The 19,643-nt window shown below is 41.0% G+C and overlaps 1 long non-coding RNA gene across 5 annotated transcripts in view; it reads left to right on the plus strand.

Annotated features, from left to right (window-relative positions):
• Window positions 1-8,028: 8,028 nt before the first annotated feature.
• The window catches only part of LOC144368256 (uncharacterized), a 31,908-nt gene continuing 20,293 nt past the window's right edge, over window positions 8,029-19,643 (plus strand). For 2 of the 5 annotated variants that reach the window (XR_013428053.1, XR_013428056.1), the window contains exons 1-3: window positions 8,029-9,118; window positions 10,126-12,032; window positions 12,126-12,259. This is a non-coding gene — a long non-coding RNA (uncharacterized LOC144368256). The remainder of the gene's footprint in view (window positions 9,119-10,125; window positions 12,033-12,125; window positions 12,260-19,643) is intronic. The other 3 variants (XR_013428055.1, XR_013428054.1, XR_013428057.1) reach the window with 3 other exon arrangements.

Raw genomic sequence — 19,643 nt, forward strand, 5'->3', positions numbered from 1 at the left:
CCATGTTTATTTGCTTATTATTGCCTACTTATTATTGGCTACTTTTGTGCAATAACAGCAGAGTTCCAATTTTTTTAAAAGAGACCATATGTCCCCCCTCCCCAAAAATACCTAAATAATTATCTGAGCCTTTATAGAATAATTTTGCCAATCCCTGCTAAATTTTTTTTTAAGCTTTCTCAATATGCACACTTCAAAATCTGGAAAATGAGACTGCATTGTATTCCTGCTTTGGGGGGCCTGTTTGTTTGACACTGAGTGTGCCTGTGTCCTTTGATTCCCTTCCGTTGTGATACCTGAAAAGAATTGAAGACATCAAGACTAAGAGAGAGGAACTGAGGCTGTGTGGCCCAGAGGTAGAGCACTTGCCTAGCATGTGTGAGGCACTGGGTTTGATTCTCAGCACCACATACAAATAAATGAATTTAAAAAAAAAAAAAGGAAAGAAAGAAAGAAAGACTAAGAGAGAGGCCAAGAGTAGACTTGGAGCAGATAGAGCCTTCCCTAAGGTTTTGTCACTCCATGCATCAGTTCAGTTCATGCTTTCCAAGTTCATGTTGTTTCTACTTTTAAACTTAGAGAATATAACTGCAGGGGCTGGGACTGTAGCTCAGTGGTATCGAGTGCCTGCCTCATAAGTGTGAGGCACTGGGTTTGATCCTCAGCACCACATAAAAATAAAGATATTATGTCCATCTATAACTAGAAAAATACTTAAAAAAAGAATATAACTGCATATGTATCTTGGTATAATGATAAAAGTGTACATGCATGTATGCTTCTGGTGTTTGGGGTGTCTGTGGATTTCATATTTCCATGCCTACAAGCGAGGATGATATTCAAAATACGTACCTACGTACAAACTAGTTCAGCACAGAGATGATCAATCAAGCCAGATGGCTAGACCAGGGCACACTGGCTGCACACAGCCCAGCAAGTAATTGTACATTCCTCCTCCACCTGCTGGGGCTAAGATGGCACTCCTTTACAGGGTAGAGAGGACTCATTTCTCTCTTCCCCCCCAGGGCAAGTAGCTAAACTGGATCCCGATATCCTTAAGCTTGTGGTTTGTCACTGAGTGTGGTTCTGCGGTGGACATGGGCACAGCAGCTACTGGACTCAGATGGCTATTCATGTATTTGGAATAGACTTGTAAAATAGGTAAAAAAAAAAAAAAAAAAAAAAGCCCAGTCGACTGCCTTTTAAACCATTCATGAGGGTACTAATTCTGGAAGGGGAGTTCAACTTTTGAAAACGATTGTGCATTTTCAAAAGTTGGATTGACCTACATGCTGGGTGATTGGCAGTGCACCGTCATCACTGCTGTTAATGAATGTCTACCACGTATCAAGTACCATGCGAGGTAACCATATATTAAACATGTGAACTAAAGATCTCCAAAGAGCCTGCAGACTGTTTGATCTTGGACATCTAACATATCTTGAGTGGAGAGATGGAATGTGGCAGATCAAGAGCCAAGTTAACTTGGGCTATCTTCAATCTCTTTTAATAGCTTTTTATTATTGACCTCTGTATCCGACGTAGCATTCTTGTGACTATGAAATAAAACTCTTGGAATGAATACTAAGCTTGGTAAAAACGTGATAACATCTGAATCTTGTAAAAGATTTCCTCAGTTTATGAAAGATAACGCCTGAATCTTCTAGAAGAGGTTTCTCCATCCCTTTGTAGTCCCCGTCTACTTTCTTCTGTGACTCTAAAAGCCCATTCAACTTCTTCCACAGGAGAACCATGTCATTCCAGGGAACTTGAATCTGTTCCCAGCCCATGGTTACTCATGTTTGGCTCAGAATAAATCATTTTCTTATTCCTTAGAGCAGAGTTGTTATTTTCTGTTGACAAATGGAACTCCTCCCATCTTAAAATTTTGAGAGGGGGCTTAAAGGTTGGAAAAAGAAAGTGGGGTACAAATTATTCTCGAGCAACCCTACATTCTAAATCAAGATGCTAGACTATTTGTTCAGACTTGTAAAGTGGGTGATCAACAGCTCATTGCCCACCTCCTCACGGAATGACAGAAGGCTAAGAGTTGAGGCTGAAAGGTGCACTTGAAGAGCTGTCTGCAGAGAGATGTCACTTTCTTCCCCCTCCAGCCAAGGGTGTTGATTCTTTCTTACTATAACCCTTAAGGTGGGTAATCCAGAGGAAAAAACCCTAAGAGTTTGACTGGAATCATTGATACATGTGGGGGGTAAAGGGACTCAGGCCTAAAGATAATCTAAAGGCAAGTGGCTGTGGCAGGATTGCTGCTCTCATAGTGAGTCCAGATGACTGCCTTCAGGGTGAGTGCAGCCCTAAGAGCTTAGTAGAGCAGATGTTTGCATTTTCCATGGGCCAGATGTAGACTGCCCTGGAGGGCCTGGAAAGGAGAGGTGACCCTAACTAGGGAAGGACTTGCAGAAGCCACATGGCCAAATGGTCTTAAGTGGCCAGGGGAGGAGGCATTGCCCACATCAAGGGACCTATAAGTAAGAGATCCTCTGTAATAGGACATCATCCAGAAACCCAGGACAATGTCCCTCGAGACAATGCCAGACTGTGATAGAAACAGAAAGATTCGTAGACATTAAATAATTTGCTCAATATCAAGCAGCTAATAAATGGTGTATGGTGGTTTTGTGTGGTGTCATTTGGGTAAGCTAGAACTACACTTTCCAGAATCATCTTCTTGTCGTGGTTAGGATTGGCTGAAAAGATATATTTTTAAATTATGTGGAAGGCAGAGAAATTCAGCAGTAGCAGCAATTACTTCCAGCACGTTCCAGGTCATACTTATTCTGCCCCATGCCACTACCAGAAGTAGTAGCAACTTCCAGCCATTTTGACCCACAGAAATCCCAGTCCATATTTCAGAGGCAGAGACAACAGACTTCCATTGACTTCTCTAGGATCCTGCTCTTAGTAGCTGGCCTGCCTGAGCTCAAAAAGTTTGAAAGTCTTTCTCTGATCCTCCAGTTTCTCTATGCAAACCCTTATTCCCTCAGTGTCTCCAAAAATCATTGCTATTGCTTGATTATGGTTTATTCCCTTCAAAGTTCATGTTGTAATTTGAAGTGATGGGAGGTGGGACCTCTAAAAGGAGATTTGGTTGTTAATGCCTTTCTCATAGGAGTGGGTTTTGCCTCTTCTGCACACACCCATATGCCCTGCCACACCGAGGCCCTCACAGAAACTGGCACTGTGCTCTTGGATTTCCAGCCTGTGGATCTAAGACCTCTTACGGCATCTGGTTTGCAGGTGTTGACCTGGCAAAATGCTTATTTTTTTTTATGCCTGTTTAGGAAGGATCACCAGACTCAGCTTACTTCCAACTGGTAAAGCCAGCAATATGCCTTCATCTTCCTTCCTCAGGGCTTTATCTACCACAGGAATGAGATGATGCTGAATGGACCAGGTAGGTAGCAAGTAGCAAGTACTTCAGAGGATTTGGTAAGACACACGCATCCAGATGGTGGGAAATCAGTACCACGGAAATTTGGGTAAAATTTATCGAGGCCCAGAGATTTGAGGTACATTAAAGTATCACATCTAAGGTGAAAGACAAATTGCTACCACCTCTCGCTTCTCTACCCTGAGAAAGGGGTGCAGTGTTTGGTGAGCCTCCTTAGATTTGGAAAGTAACCTTCAATTCCTTGGGTCATGCAGCTTTAATATATCAAACAACTCAAGTGTCTGGCAGTTTTGAGTAGGACCCAGAATGAGACAACTCTCTGTCATAGGTATAGGCGGATGTGCCAACTTATCTGCTCCTCAAACCAAGCTGTCAGGTTCAATGGCGCTTCAAGTGTCTGGTACTGTGTAGGACTATGAACAAGTGTGTGGAAACTTCAGCAGATGCCAAAGATGAATCACAGAACAAACCTTTTAGGATTTTGGATCAAACTATGCCATTCTCTTCAGATAATACTTTCCCTTTTTGGTTTCATTGGGGAGGGGCTACTAGAAACTCAATGTTTGACTCTGGATGACCAAGTTACCATGTGACCTGAGCTGCCTATCATGAGCTGGATGTTATTTACAGCGATATTCTACTCTCAAGTGGAAGTGGTATGTATATGTGTTAGAACCTGATCAGGTCTTAAAGGTGAAAAAAAAAATCGCATGAACCAGTGCCCCAGATTCCCACGGCTCCTAACCCTGCTAAACTGCCTCTTCTCTGTCATGTGTCCCCATGAGAAATTCTCTCTGACCCAGTTGACCTAAAGGAAAATATTTGCAGTACGACTGTCCCACTCAGAGGGGACCCAGAAAGATAGCTGGAAAATCCTCCCTTTGTTCAGAAGTTTGAGCAATACACATAGTTGCTCATTTTTCCTGGAAGGCCAGATAGCCAGCGATAAAAATATATACTCTTAAAAAAGTTTTTGTGTGTGTGTGTGTGCTGTGGCTGAAAGTTTGACTTGATACTCATAGTATTAGAGGGAAATATACATTTGGAAAATCAGTAATAAGGAAATCTGGGGAAGAGGTATGTGAATGAACCATGATGAGCTGAGACAAAGTGAAAACATTTGTGTCTTCTATGAATGTCCACGGAAGTGAAATCTTAGTGGAGGATGATCTTCATAATCAGGGCACTAAGATAGCAAATTTCTTTCCCCAGCTGTTGTTATCAGCCATCTCTATCTTTGTCCAGTGTCTCATAGTTGCATTATATAAGTTCAGGGACAGAAATTGTGCATGGCTTAGTGATATGGAACTTCTGTTCATGAAGTCTGATCTGTCTACAGTCACTGCTGAGAGGTCAACTTGCCAACAGTTTAGGTCAACACCGAACCTTCAATGTGGTGCCATTCCCCAGGGTGAATAGCCAGTCACATGGCAGCAGGCTGATTACATTGGAACACTTTTATCATGAAGGGACAAGCTTCTCCTCACTAGGGGACCCTTAATCTGAATATAGATTTTTCCTTCCTTGTCTACATACTGCTAACTTACAGAATATCTTATTAATATAATATTTCACTAAACATGGCTTCTGATCAAGGATCCTTTAACAGTAAATAAAATATGGCAAAGTACTCGTGATCATAGAATTCAGAGGTCTTATAATGTACCGGGTCACTCTGAAGTAAATGGCCTAATAGAATGGTGGAATGGTCACTTGGTGACACAGTTTCAATGCCAGCTGAATACTCACATTGGACAGAGCTGAAGCAATGTACTTCAGGAAGCTGTGTATGTCTTGAAGCAATGATCAATATGTAGTGCTTTTCTCCCCCCATAGTCAGGATTCATGGTCTGAAAATCAAGAGGTTGAAATGAGAATGATTCCTATCATTGTCATTCTTAGTGATCCACCAAGGAAATTTTTGCATTCTAGCCCCACAACTTTGTTCTTTTCAGGTTTAGAAAAAATATATGACTGCCTAGGTAAATGGCATGTAAGTAAAACAGGTAATACAGATATCTTTCTTTTTTTTTTAAGAGAGAGAAAGAGAGAATATCTTTTTTGTAGATGGACCCAACACAATGCCTTTATTTTTATGTGGTGCTGAGAATCAAACCCGGGTCCTGCCCATGCTAGGCGAGTGCTCTACCGCTGAGCCATAATCCCAGCCCAATAATACAGATATCTTTCAGTGATGACATTTAGTGTGCTGGAAGCAAAGGGAATATAGATTGCTTTAAAAACACCAACTATGACCACATAACTAGCTATAAAAAAAGAGAACTGCAATAGTTAAAAATGTTTTCCTTACATTAACATGGATATTATTATGACCATAATCATACAATTATAACATAATTCATTATATTAATACAATATATTAACATAAATACTAAAAATTATTTTCTTCCCTGAAACTCATGAAAGTGATCAGGGCAATTTATTATCTGAAAGCAACCAGAAATATATACAGAAGCTGCCTGAGATTCATCCAGAACCACAAATATGATTGCACATGTTGGGATTAAAGACAAAGGTGTGGTAAATAATGAAACTATTTCCTGCTTGCGCCCCCCCCAACCCGCCACCAAGTCATTATAATTCAGCGAACTGGAAAAATTTTTCAGTGAACTGATTACATGTACCTTGAAACATTTAATCCCCTCAAGACGTATGAGGTAAGTGCTATTAACACCAGTTTACAGATGCAGAGAGGAAAAAAAAAAAAAAGCCTTTGGGCCTTCGATAGCTGTCATACTAACTGGGAGAACAGGACCAGGAAAATGCATATGGAAAGTGAGAATTGTGGGGGAGGATCAGGCAATGTGAATTGAATCCTCAGAACAATTCCATAAGATAGCTATTACTATTCTCATTTTATAGACAAGGAATCTAAGACCCAGAGGCTAACTAATATGCCCAAGATCACAGAGCCCACAAACAGAAGAACTAGGATTTACCCAGGACTGCCCAGCTCTAGAGCTTGTAGCATTTTATAACATGTGGGCTGTGTTCTGGTCATCTCCTTGGGGACCCAATTCCCCACAGTCCAAACACTCCACAAGAAATGCTTAGGGAAGATGAGCAGGCCTAGGGATAGGCTGAGTAATAAATGACACTGCAGAAGCTGACAGTTGGCCAAGGGTGAGCTTGGAAGAAGCTGGATACTGTGTAGTTTTAATTCTACACTAAAGACAATGGAGAGCCACACAAGAACTCAGGAGCAAGATCGAAAGTAGATGACCACATGGAAGACAGAGCTGCTAAAACCAGATGAGGGGTGAAATTGCACAGGAAAGATTAGAAATTTTGACAATAATCAAGGTAAGAAATGATAAGCCCTTAAACCAAAAGTTTGCCTGGGGGTGCAGAGATAGGGGAGAGGAAGATGAAGATATTTTCCATCTCCAGGCTCCTTCTATTCTCTAGTCAATGCTTGGTATTTGTTGTTGTTGTTGTTGTTGTTGTTGTTTTTTCTCTCTCCAATTGCAGAGGAATGAGTGGCAGCCTGATTCCATCTACTAGGCAGATGAATGACTGCTTACATACTGAAGATTCAGTATTACAATATACTGCCTTCTGCAGAGCCTATAATCCCTCCATGGGAGTTATTATTATTTTTTTACAGCTGATTCATAAAAAGCAAACATAGAGAACTTAGTGGTACTTTGCTTAATGACATCTTTAGGGGCTACCATTTGAATCTGAACCAACTGTGAGGAAAGACTGAAATTCAAAAGTTTTGATGGGATGGCCATTCTGGAGGACCGGATGTCCAGGAATTCCCAAGAAAGAAAAGAGGCCACTCTGCCCCGCAGGGATGGACTGCCGGGGTTGGGAAGGGGATTCTTTGAACATAAATAATTTTTGCCCTTTGGCTTCTAGGAATTTTAGAGCTTTGTCTTTTCCCTCTCATTCTGACTCAGCATCAAGTTTCTCCTTAACTTCTCTTAAGGCACAAGGATTCCCAGAACAAGGTTGGTACATGCCAGCTAGAGCCTGGATGGAGCTGGAGAGGCACATGATAGAACATTTCCTCTGAGGCATTTTTCCACAAGAATGGAGTGACAGATGTGGAAAACGTGGCCTATTCAGACTTGCAAGACCTATCAGTGACCCGTCAAAAACAGGAGCAGTGTGAGCAGCCTCTGTATCCAAGTCCCACCCTGCACAGTCCCTAAGCCCTTGTGTAGGACTGAGCCCAAGGCATCTAGCTGAAAGGACTAGAAAGTGTTTTTGTTTTCTCCTTAAGAGTGATATCTGGGAAAGTCTTCAAAGCTGGAAGGTCCAGGGTAGCTCCCTTATTCCCACCTGAGGGGGTTTTTCCTTGCTGTTCTCCACCAGCTCGTGCCACTGGTCTGGTGTGTCCAACACACGCCAGGGGACATGCAAACGTCGTTTGCTTTTAGTTGCTGATTGTTAAAGATTAAGCTGCTGGTAAGCTGATTGCACAACAATAATCTTCCAGAAAAAAAAATCTTTTAATTAAGTTTACATAGAAACAATTGGTTGCAATCATAGACATTAGTCAATTAGATGTCCGAGGGGAAGGTGGGGGGCTGGAAAGATGGAGGTGGGGTGTGGGTGAAGGATATGTACAAGATGCGGGGGGGGGGGGGGGAGTTGTCTCTGGGTTAAGCAGGGCTACAGCTCTTCCAAGACAGATTCTGCTCCCCTGTCGCCACCACCCCCTTCTGGTAGGACAGTGACTCCCAGGAATTCTCCTATTTTACTTAGAGGTGGGCAGAAGCGGCCGTCCCAATTCTGCCCTCTGATCAGTGAAGCAGCACCGACCCAGTACCGTCGGGACCGGACCGGATTGGGCTAGGCTCCGTCGGTGCCCCTCGGGGAGCTGCGGAGTCTGCAGATCTGGGTTCGGGCGGCGTCTCCCAGAGGACGTCCACTGATGCGCCTCTGGGCTACAATGCGGTGCCGGAGGCTAGTGGACCAGCCGGAGCCACCCGGCGCGTCCCGAGTGAGCTGGCTTTGCAGGAGGGCAGATCAGGGCGCCTCTGGGCGGGTGATCGCCTCCTGGGAGGAGGCCGAGGCTTCTCCTTCCCCGCCCCGTAGGCTGCTCTGGCCGGACAGGTCCTGCCCGCTCCGGGTGGTCCACCGGGGACGGTGTCATCGCGTCGGTCCTGGAGGACTCGGTTGACTCAGAAGTGGCACGCGGCGGCGCTCGGTGCCGGAGCGGGTGCAAGGCTGAGGCATTGGGGACCCAAGGGTGGATCCCCGACCTCCAGGGCCATCCGGCCTCCGCGCAGAGTCAGGGGCACGCATATTGGCTGGGCGTTCGGGACTCCAGCCCCCCAACAATCAGCGGCCCCTAGCGGTGGGATCGGGTGGTGCTCCCGGCTCCCAACCTGATCCGGGGCGACGAGGGAGCTCCTCCGCATCCTACCTCCAGCCCTTCCCCGGCCTGGATCCAACCCGCGCCACCTTCTCCTGCTCCCCTGTCCTGGAGTCCACCCGGGCTGAAGGTATTAACTAGAGTTCCTCTCGATGTTGGGCTCTGTGGCACCCCGACAGTCTCCAAGCAGCAAAACTTGGGGCCCTGTAGGTGAAAATGAAGATACAAAGGTGCCAGAATATTGCCTGTCCAGGTTGAAGCTCAGTGGAAAGCTGAACCTCTTTTTTCTTTTTATTTCTTTTTTTTTAACTGAACTTCATCGAAGTATAGTTTGCATGCAATAAAATGCACCCATTGTAAGTGAATATTTAATAAGTTTTGACACATTTACACCCTACTGCCATGATTATTTATATATTACGTGCCTCTCCTTAAAAGTTGTCATGCATCCTCAGTAACACACACACACATACACACACACACACACACACACAAAGTTATCTGTGCGGTGTCCCAAACTACTCTCAGCTCCCACTCCAACCCATCCATGCATCTGGGTTCCAGGCAATCACTGGACTGCTTTCTGAACACTATAGATGCATATTTATATTTAACTGTGCCTAATTTCTTTCACTTAGCATAATGTTCTTGAGAATCATCCCTATTGTTGCAAGTCATTAATTTACTCCTTTTTATTGCTAATATTGCATTGTCTGGTTGTAGAGCAAGTTTATATTTTTTCTTGTGCATAGATATTTGGGCTTTTCTCACAGTTTTGGCTATTTAAATTAAGATGTTATGAATATTCAAGTGAGTCTGTGGGGAATAAAAACCTCATTTTTTTTGAATGATTATCTAGGGATGGATTGCTAGGTCATATCACAAAATGTATTCAATTTTATAAGAAACTGTCCAAGTATTTTTCTGAAGTGGTTGGAGAATTTTACCCTCCCACTTGTAGTATATGAAGTTTCGATCATTTTCACACATTCACCAACATTTGTATTTTAGTTATTCTAGTAGGTGTCTTGTGGTATCTTACTATATTTTAAAATTTCAAGTCTGTAACTATGTGGAGTTTCTTTTTATCTGCTTATTTTAACTTATTGTTAAAATAAGCAGATAAAAAGATTCATATATCTCTTTTAGTGCAATGTCTGTTCAAATATTCATTTGCTTTTATAAGCTTATTTGCTTTATATTATTGAATGGAAAAACGTTCTTTATATATATCTAGGATATAAGTAAGTCTGTATTTTTTAATGTATTTTCTTAAGTCTGTGGCTTGACTTTTTTCTTTCTTTCTTTCTCTTTCTTTCTTTCTTTCTTTTTTTTTTTTTTTTTTTTCTGGTACTGGATACAGGGGGTTCTCTACCATGGAACCACATTTCTAGCTTCTTTTTATTTTTTATTTTTTTGGTACCAGGGAATGAACCCAGAGGGGCTTAACTCCTGAGCCACATCCCCAGCCCTGTTTATATTTTGAGACAGGGATTCACCGAGTTGCCTAGGGCCTCTCCTAAGTTGCTGAGGCTGGCTTTGTAATCCTGATCCTCCTGCCTTAGCCTCCCCAGTCGCTAGAATTACAGGGGTTCATCATCACTGTTTTTTATTCTGAGAGAAGGTCTCACTAACTTGCCAAGTTTAGCCTCAGATTTGCAAGCCTCCTGCTGCAGCCTCAGTAACTCAACTCTGCATTCCAAAGAGTAAAGTTTTAATTCTGGTGAAGCCCATTGATGATAATTTACCCTTATGGTTTGTGATGTTTGGATTTTAGCTAAGAAATCTTTTTTTTTAATGACTTTACTTATTTATTCATTTTTATGTGGTGCTAAGAATTGAACCCAGTGCCTCACACGTAAGTGCTCTACCACAGAGCTAGAGCCACAGCCCTTAGCTAAAAAATCTTGGGCCTTAAATGAAGTTGCACAGATTTTTCTTCTTTTTCTTATAATTTTTATAGTTTTAGCTCATATCTTTAAGTCTATAATTTATTTCTGGGTAAATTTAATATATGGTGTGAGGTACAGGTTGAGGACCATTTTTTTTTTTTCTACGTGGATGCCCCATTGCTCCAGGATCATTTCATTTGTTGAATAACCTTAGCACCTTGGCAGCTAGATCTTAAGATGACATCTAATGAACACCTATATTCAGGTCCTTGTGTAATCTCCCACTACCTTGGTTGTATTACAACTAATAGTGTATAATTTTGCAGAAATGGAGGAGTATGACTTACAATGCTAAATCATAAAAACATTAGCTTCTACTAACATTACCTCTTGGATCACTTTCTCTGGGGGAAACCAGTTGGATACTCAAACTACTCTATGGAGAGTTTTTTTTTTTTTTTTTTTTTTTTTTTTTTTAGCAGGGAACTGAAGCCTCTTGTAGCCCATGTCTACCTACCAGACAGGTAAGTGAGCCATTTTGGGAGTAGCTCCTCGAACTGCACTCAAGCATTCAAATGCTTAGTCTCAACCAACATCTTGACTGCAACCTCAGGTGAGCCTGAACCAGAACCACACATCTAAACTGCCTCTGAATTCTTAACATACAGAAAACGATACTTCTAGAATCTTATAATTTTCTGGTCCTTGGATTTATGTCTCTCCTTACATCAATATCACACTGTCTTGATTACGGTGGCTTTATGGTGAGTACTCACACCCTGTAATCTTGTTTTCTTTTAACCTTGTTTTGACTATTCTAGACTTTTTGTCTTTTATACCAATTTTAGAGTTAGCTCATCAATTTCTTAAAAAAAAAATCTTGCTGAGATCTTGGCTTTTGTTAAATTAAATTTTAATGCGGGGAAAATATTGAAACTTCTGGTCTATGAACATGGAATGTCTCTGCATTTACGTAGGTTTTCTTAAAAATTTTTAAGCAATACTTTGTAATTTTGAATATTCAGGTTTAGTCTTGCAAATATATTTTGGCAAATTTATCTCTACATAGTTCATGTTTTTTAATAATAAAATGACTGATGCAGTGTTTTAAATTTCTGCTTTTAGTTGATTGGTGGCAGTAGTAATGACAAACAATTAATATTTCTATACTGACTTTTTATCCTGTGACCTTTTTAAACACCCTTTTTACTTCTAGTAGTTTTAAAAAAGATTCATTTGGATTTTTCACATAAATGATCATGTTGTTTGTGAATAAAGATAGTTTTACTTGTTACTTTCTATTATGGAAGATTTTTAATTTATTTTTCCTGCCTCACTTTGTAGATCGGACCCTCTGATACAATAATTACTAGAAGTTGTAAGTACAGACCTATTGCTCTTATTCCTGATACTGGAGGAAACATTCAGCCTTTACTGTTCAATATGATATTAATTGTAGGTTTTTCTTAAGTATTCTTTATCAGATTGAAGAAGTTCCTTTCTATTCCGAGTTTGCTGAGAAATTTTATTATGAATGGGTGTTGATTTTTTATCATGGGATTTTCTACATCTCTTGAGATGATCATCTGGTTTTCTTTTTTTCTGGTGAGTAATATGGTAAATTAATAATGTTTATTCTTGAATGTTAAACTAATCGTGCAGCATTCCTAGAATAGATCCCATTTGAACATAATGTAGTTCCTTAATGTATTGCTGGATTTGATTTGCTATAATTTGCTAATATTTGGTTAAGGATTTCTAAAAATCTGTGTTCATGAGTGATATTATTCTGAAGTTTTCTTTACTTATAATATCTTTGTTTTGAAACCAGGGTAATGCTGGCCTCATAGAATGAACTGAGAAGTATTCACTGTTCTTCTACTTTCTAGAAGAGTTCATGTAGAGTTTATATTATTTTTGTTCCTCCAATTGTAATGATTATTACTCACTAATGAAGTCATCTGGCTTAGGGTTTTCTTTGTGGTTTGATTAGTAACCACAAATTAAAATTCTTCAATAATTATAATGAATATTCAAGCTATTTCTTCTTGATTAAGCATCAGTCTTTCAAAATTATTTTTTTCCATTTCATTGAGGCATTGAATTTGTTGACATCAACTTATTCAGAATGTGCCCTTATTATTTATTGAACATCTGTTCAAACTGTAGTGATGCTTCCTCTTCCATTCCTGATGTTCGTAAGTGTATCTTTTATCACATTCATTCTAGCTAGAAATTTTTCTAATATTGTCCTCTCAAAGAATCAGCTTTTCAGTAATTGATTTCCCTACTCTCTCTGTCTTTTCTAACTAATTTATTTTGTTCACCTTTCTTTTTGCTTTTCTTTTACCTTATTTTGGATTTGTCTTTTGTTTTCTAGTTTCTTAAAGTAAAATCTTAGAATACCAATTTGAGATTTTTTATTCTTTTTTTACTGTAAATATATAATGCTCTTACTTTCCTTTAAAGCTTAGCCGCTTCCTACAGATTTTGATATGTTGTATTTTTATTATTCTCCAATTAAAATATTTTCTAATTTCCCTCTTGATGGCTTCCTTGGATCAGAGGTCATCAAGAAGCATGTGGCTTCATTTCCAAATACTTGGGGGTTTTCCACTTATTTTTCTGTTATTGAGTTTAATTACATTGTAGACAAAGAATACTCTACATGGTTTTAATGACTTCATATATGTAGGGACTTATTTTCCAATAAGTCTGTGGTAAATGTTTCCAAATGGGGTCTGTTTGGTAAATGTTTAGTATTCACTTGAAAAATATGAAAAATTTTCTATTGTGTAGAAATTCAATTAAATAAGTTGGTTTGTAGGGTTGTTCAAGTCTTTTATTTCTCAACTGCTTTTGTATGTGAGGGGGTCCATTCAACAATTACTGAGAAAGGATTGTTGATGTCTCCAATTGTACTTGCAGGTTTGCCTATTTTTCTCTTTTTATCCTATGAGGTTATATTTTCTGCGTTTTAGTCTACTTTGTATGATAATAATATAGCTATTTCAGCTTCCTTGTAACTGAGTCTTCAGATTTGAAGCATATTTCTTGTAAAGAATATAGTTAGATCTTGCTTTTTTTTTTTCTTAATTTGATCTGACAGTTTCTTCCTTTTAATTAGAATATTTACAGCATTTTCATTTAACGTAATTATTGATATGGTTAAATTTAAGTCTAACATCTTACTCTTTTTAAAAAATATTTATTTTTTAGCTGTAGATGGACATAATACCTTTATTTTATTTTTTATGTGGTGCTGAGGATCGAACCCAGGTTTTCCATATATTTTTTTGTGTGTTTGTTTTTTGTTTGTTTTTTCTTGCAGAGAGGTTGAATGCAGGGCCTCATGCATGCTAGGTAAAGCACTCTACCACTGGGTATCCTCCCAGTCCCACCATATCTATCTTTAACTTGTTGTAGTTTACCTTTTCATAATCGCATACGCCTTTACGTATCTGTGAGATCCTTACAAGAGTTCAGTCGGGTTTCTCTCCTCTGGGTATTTGTGTTCCCCTCTGTGTCTGCTGTTTCTGGAGCTCTTTATTCCTTGGTGTACGTGCAGATTTCCATTAACACGATTTCTTTCCTGCTTAACATGTTTTTTAAATTTTTTTTTTTTTGTAATTCTGCTCAAAATGAGTTCTCTTAGCTTTCATTTGTCTGAAAAAGCCTTTGTTGCCTGCATTTCTGAAACATATATTCAGAATTGAAAATGTGGGTGAAGAATTCTTGACAGGTTTTCTTTGTCTAATTTCTTTCAGTATTTTAAAGGTGTTGTAGTATCAGGCTCTAATTTACGTGGTTATTATGACAAATTGCTGTCATTCTTATCTTTGTTATCTTAATCCCTCTGTAGTGTCTTTTTATCTCTGGTTGCTTTTTAATTTTTTTCTTTGTTATTAGTTTTCAGTGTTTGGTCATTATTTGTCTTAGTATGGAATTTTTTTTTTTCCTTTTTTTTTTTTTTGCACCAAGGATTGAACCCAGGAGTCGCTTAACCATTGAGCCACATCCCCAGCCCTTTTTATCTTTTTATTTTGCAAAAGGTCTTACTGAGTGGCTTAGGTCCTCACTAAATTGCTGAGGCTGGCTCTGAACTTGTGATCCTCTTGCCTCAGCCTCCTGAGCCACTGGGATTTCAAGCATGCACCACCATGTCTGGAGGTATGGGATTTTTAAGATGTTTATCGTGCTTAGGATCTTTTGAGCTTCTTGGATCATTAGGGTTATAGTTTTTGTCAAATTTGGAAAATTATCAACTATTTTCTCCCTCTTCCTTCCTATACTTCTGGGACTTTATAGGTACACCTTGCACATATTACACATGTCCAGTCAGACATAAAACTAGACCACTTGTGATTGTTCCTCAGGTCATGATATTTATTATTATTTTTAGAAGACTAAAAATAATAATAATAAATATCATTATTTTCTCCAGTCTTTTCTGTCTCTTTGTTTCTTTTGGTATAGTTTCTATTCTGATTTTTCTTTTTTTCGTAGTATTTAACCTGTTGCTCTTCCCATCCAATGTACTTGTCAACCCAGCTATTATAGTTTTCATTCCTAAAAGTTCCATTTGATTTTTTTTTATATTTTTCTTTCTCTCATCTTTATGTTCTTCTTGACCTAATTCAGCAAAAGGAACATATTTATGATAGCTATTATAACATTTGTGACTGCTATGTATGTTATTTTTGTCATTTGAGGGTCTATATTTCTCCTACAGTATTGGAGATCAAACCCAAGGGCACTGCACCACTGTTACATCCCCAGCCCTTTCTATTTAGAGGTAGGGGCTTGCTGAAGTGTCAAGGTGGGCCTCAAACTTGTGATCCTCCTGCCTTGGGCCCTGGAGTCCCTGGGATTACAGGCATGCACCACCATGCCCATTTATGGGGGTCTATTTTGATGGATCAATTTTCATCTTTGGGCAAAATCAACCAATCAACCAATCTTGATTGGATGCTGACCTAGTGAATTTTCTGCCTTGTTTTGGACTTTGCTGGCTCGATGCATTTTGTTGTACTCCTTTAAAAACTGTTGGGTTGTTACCGGTAGATCGTTAAGTTACTCGCAGGTTAGTTTCATCCTTAGAAGAGTATTTTATTGGGGTCCTAGAGCAGGCTTTATTCCAGGACTTCTTTAGCCACACTTTTAAAATAAGGCATCTGCGCGGTCTCTCCAGTCTGTCTGGAAAGAAGTTGAATGGCACACAGCCTGGTGTCACCTTGGCATATTGCTGGTTCTCCATCTCCCAGGTAGGTGGTGGTCCTACTGATCTCGGAGATCTGATCTCGGAGTCCTCCATTCTGTGAGATGGCTGAGCTTTCTTTGGGTTTCTTCTCCACTGTACCCTGAAACACTGTCCAGGAAGTCAGCTGATGCAATCATAGGTCTCTCTCCATTTGTTACTTTTCTTTCTGCGCTCTCTCTTGTTCCTTGGTTACCCCACTGGGGCGGATTCAGTCCCCATTCCCAAGTGGGTTTGGATGTCAAAGTGAATGCCGTCACACTTGGACCTAGAGGGTATGAAAACATTTATCGCTCACACAATAAGACTTTCTGGGGAAGAGCACAGCAGGCTAGTACTAAAGCTCTGGGGATAACTTGAGCAACGACCTTGGTATTTCATGTGGTTGGAACCAGGGTAAAGGTTCCTGCACATAAACCATATTTTGTTTTTCCAGTGGAGATCAAACCCAGGGCCTTCCACATACTAGGAAAGCACTTTTCCATTGAGCTACGTCCCCAGCCTGAGCCATGTTTTGAACTGCCCCTGCTGGTCCCAAGGAAGGGAGCATGTGTCCTTTTGGGTTTGCTTAGATGGATCAAAAAAGGAGAGAGAATGAATGGGGATTGAAGGTTGTTAGCAGTCAAACATCAAAAGATGCAGACAAACTCTTTTTGCAGTTGACCTGCACTGTTACCCAGGGTCTTAAAATAGTTATTTTATATATTTAGTCTCTTTTTCTAGTTTTTTTTTTTTTTTTAGCATTAAATCAATTGTCATAGCAGTTAATCCTTCACAAAGGAAGCAGAAGTTTTCTGTGCTGCATTAAAACCTGGGTTTGCAGTGATGTGCTTATCCAGGCCAGGAGACTGGGGAGTACCTTATTTTGAATGGTTGACATTATAGAGCCTGGAGCAGGTGCTGGGCAGATCAGTGGCCCAGGTGAGATAGGCCTTCTCACGGGAGGTCTCCAATCTACCTCTGGCAGGGAAGGCAAAGAGAACTCATTGATTTCCTGACACTCCTCATAGAAAAGGCTTTGTACAAGTCTAGGTATGTGTTCAACATTTGCAAAATATTTGGCCATTGTCAAAGCAATTCCATTATACTTGGTCTCCTTTACTCTCTACAACAAATGGAAACTAGGATGGGTAGAGGGTAGGGGAAGTGCTTTGTTCTTGGGTCTTAGTTGACAGGCCAGTGGAAATGGAGGAGAGGAGAGAGTCCTGACCCAGGAAAAGAGATGGAAAAGACTGGCAAAACTAGTTGCCAGAGTGAGTGTCAGCACACAGTTTTCTTTGATATGATTCCATTCTTCTGATAAAGATAAGAACCTGCTCACAAAATACTTATCTATTAAGCATCTGGACCCAGACCCTGGTGCTCAGCACTTAGCTGGCTGAATCTTAGGGATAGCTGCAAACTTGAGCCCTGTAAAAACCAGACTAGGACTTTCTGTCTCCACCGATCAAGGCACCGGGGACATCCATTCAGCAAGTGACTCTTTCTCTTTACCCCAATTTCCAGGGCCTTCTGGGCTGGGCTCCTTTGTCTGGGTAATAGCTTGTCTCCCCCTGATATCTCAGATCCCAGCTCACCTCCTCCCCCTGAGAAGTCAAAGTGGTGCAGGGGTGGAGGCTAGAAGGTGGAAGGGCAGTTGTCCTACATTGATAGAGCTGCTCCCCAGGCAGAGGAAGCAATGTGAAAGGAGAAGAGAGCAGTGATAAAGAGACCAAGGGTCAGAGAGGATCCTAGCAGCCTATCCTACAATTCATATTGCCCGGAGTCATACTTTCCCCCTGCGTTGTCTCTTCACAGGTAATAGGCACACATTAAATAACTATTGTCATGTTTTTTCTGTTTCCTGAACTGAGCACAGGCCTATCTGTGAATGGGAGGAATATGTACCTGTGTGAGGGAGGGAAGGTCTGACTTGGGAGGATGCGTGTGTGGCGAGCGGCTGTGGGCAGATGGAGGTCCGTGGGGCTGTGTTTTCTCTGTGGGCTAAGAAGTCTGCGTTTCAAGCATGTGGTGGTGTGTGCTGTGGCCCAACTACTCAAGAGGCCAAGGCAGGAGGATGGCTTGAGCCCAGGCATTCAAGCCCAGTTAGTGACACCAGGTGTCAAAAAACAAAAACAGCTTAAAATGTTCGGTCTTACTGTAGAGGTCTCCAGAGGAGGGAGGGCAGATCTATCAGAGCGGGGGTTCTCAGGGGTTGTCTGGCAGCAGGACCCGCCCCCTCGAGGCAAAAATAGTTCTTGGGCTCCCATTGTTATGCCTCCATCAATCCCTGGTGACCTGTTAAAAGACTTCAGACTGGGAACCTCACTTGCCCTTCACATCTCTTAACATGGAGGACTTGACCCTGAAGAACGTCTGTGAGTGCTCATTAGCCTCTAGAGAGGAGGGGGGAGAGAATAAAACATAGACCCAGAGCTGGAGAAGGCCAGGAAAATGCTGCCCAGGCAACGGGAAAGGGAGTTACTCCCCGAATTCTGTTAAAATAACCTCAAGGATCCACATGCTTCCTGAAGGTGAGGAGGAGTAGGGGGGACAGTTACAGAAGGATCTGGGCCCAGAGAAAAGTAGGAAGAGAGGAGGAGCCCAGCCGGGGATCTCCCTGTACAAAGAGGCACAGGGAGTGGCCTGGGCTGGACAGAGAGGACAGAGGCCACACAAAATGGGGAGCACTAGGCACTGCAAATGGGGGGCACTGCAGTCCTCACCCCTAATCTTTCTTACCTAATCTATTAACTAACCACAGCCACTTCTATCTGAAGTCCTACTTTATTAGGAAGAAGAAAATTAGCACCAGGAACATTCGCAAATACTAACACTGCCCATAGTTAGTAGAGAATTAGGTAATAGGACCTTCACGTTAGAGATAAGGATTAAAAAAAAAAAAAAAAAACAGGAATTGAAACCAGGGGCATAAGACAAGAAAATTGAACACCAAAAAGTTATGTCTGGGGGCTTGGGATATAGCTCAGTTGTTAGAGTGCTTGCCTCAAGTGCACAAGGCCCTGGGCTCAATCCCCAGCACCACACACACACACACACACACACACACACACACACTCACACAAAGTCATGGCTGGGTCATGGCTCAGTAATAGAGCACTTGCCTAGCATGTGCAAGGCACTGGGTTCAATTCTCAGCACCACATGTAAATAAATAAAATAAAGGCCCATTGACAATTAAAAAATATTTTTTAAAAAATATCATGCCTGGTTAGGCGTGGTGGGGCACTCCTGTAATCACAGGAACTCAGGAGGCTGAGGCAGGAGCATCACAGGTTCAAAGCCAGCCTTAGCAAATTAGCGAGGCCCTAAGCAACTTAGTGAGAAACTGACTCAAGCTAGAAAAATAAAATAAAATGGGCTGGGAATGTTGCTCAGCGGTTAAGTGCCCCCTGGGTTCAATCCAACAACAAAAAGTCATGACTGGAAGTCATGCCTGAGTCTGGCTCCTAACGGTGAATTAGTCTGCTTCTATGTTAGTCACCTTTCTATTACTGTAGTAAAATGCCTGAGATAATTAACTTATAAAGAAAGAAGGTTTATTTTTAAGGTTTCATTCTATGGTGGCTATCTATTGTTTTGTGGCTGTGGTGAGGAAGTACATCATGGTAGAAGTGCATGGCAGAACAAACCTATTCACCTCATGGTTGGGAAGCAAAAGAGAAAGAAAGAGGAAGGGGCCAGGGTTCCACTATCCCTTTTGAGGGCATGTCTCCAATGACCTAAAAACCT

The sequence above is a fragment of the Ictidomys tridecemlineatus genome, chromosome 11, assembly GCF_052094955.1.
Source record: "Ictidomys tridecemlineatus isolate mIctTri1 chromosome 11, mIctTri1.hap1, whole genome shotgun sequence".
Classification (NCBI taxonomy): Eukaryota; Metazoa; Chordata; class Mammalia; order Rodentia; family Sciuridae; genus Ictidomys; species Ictidomys tridecemlineatus.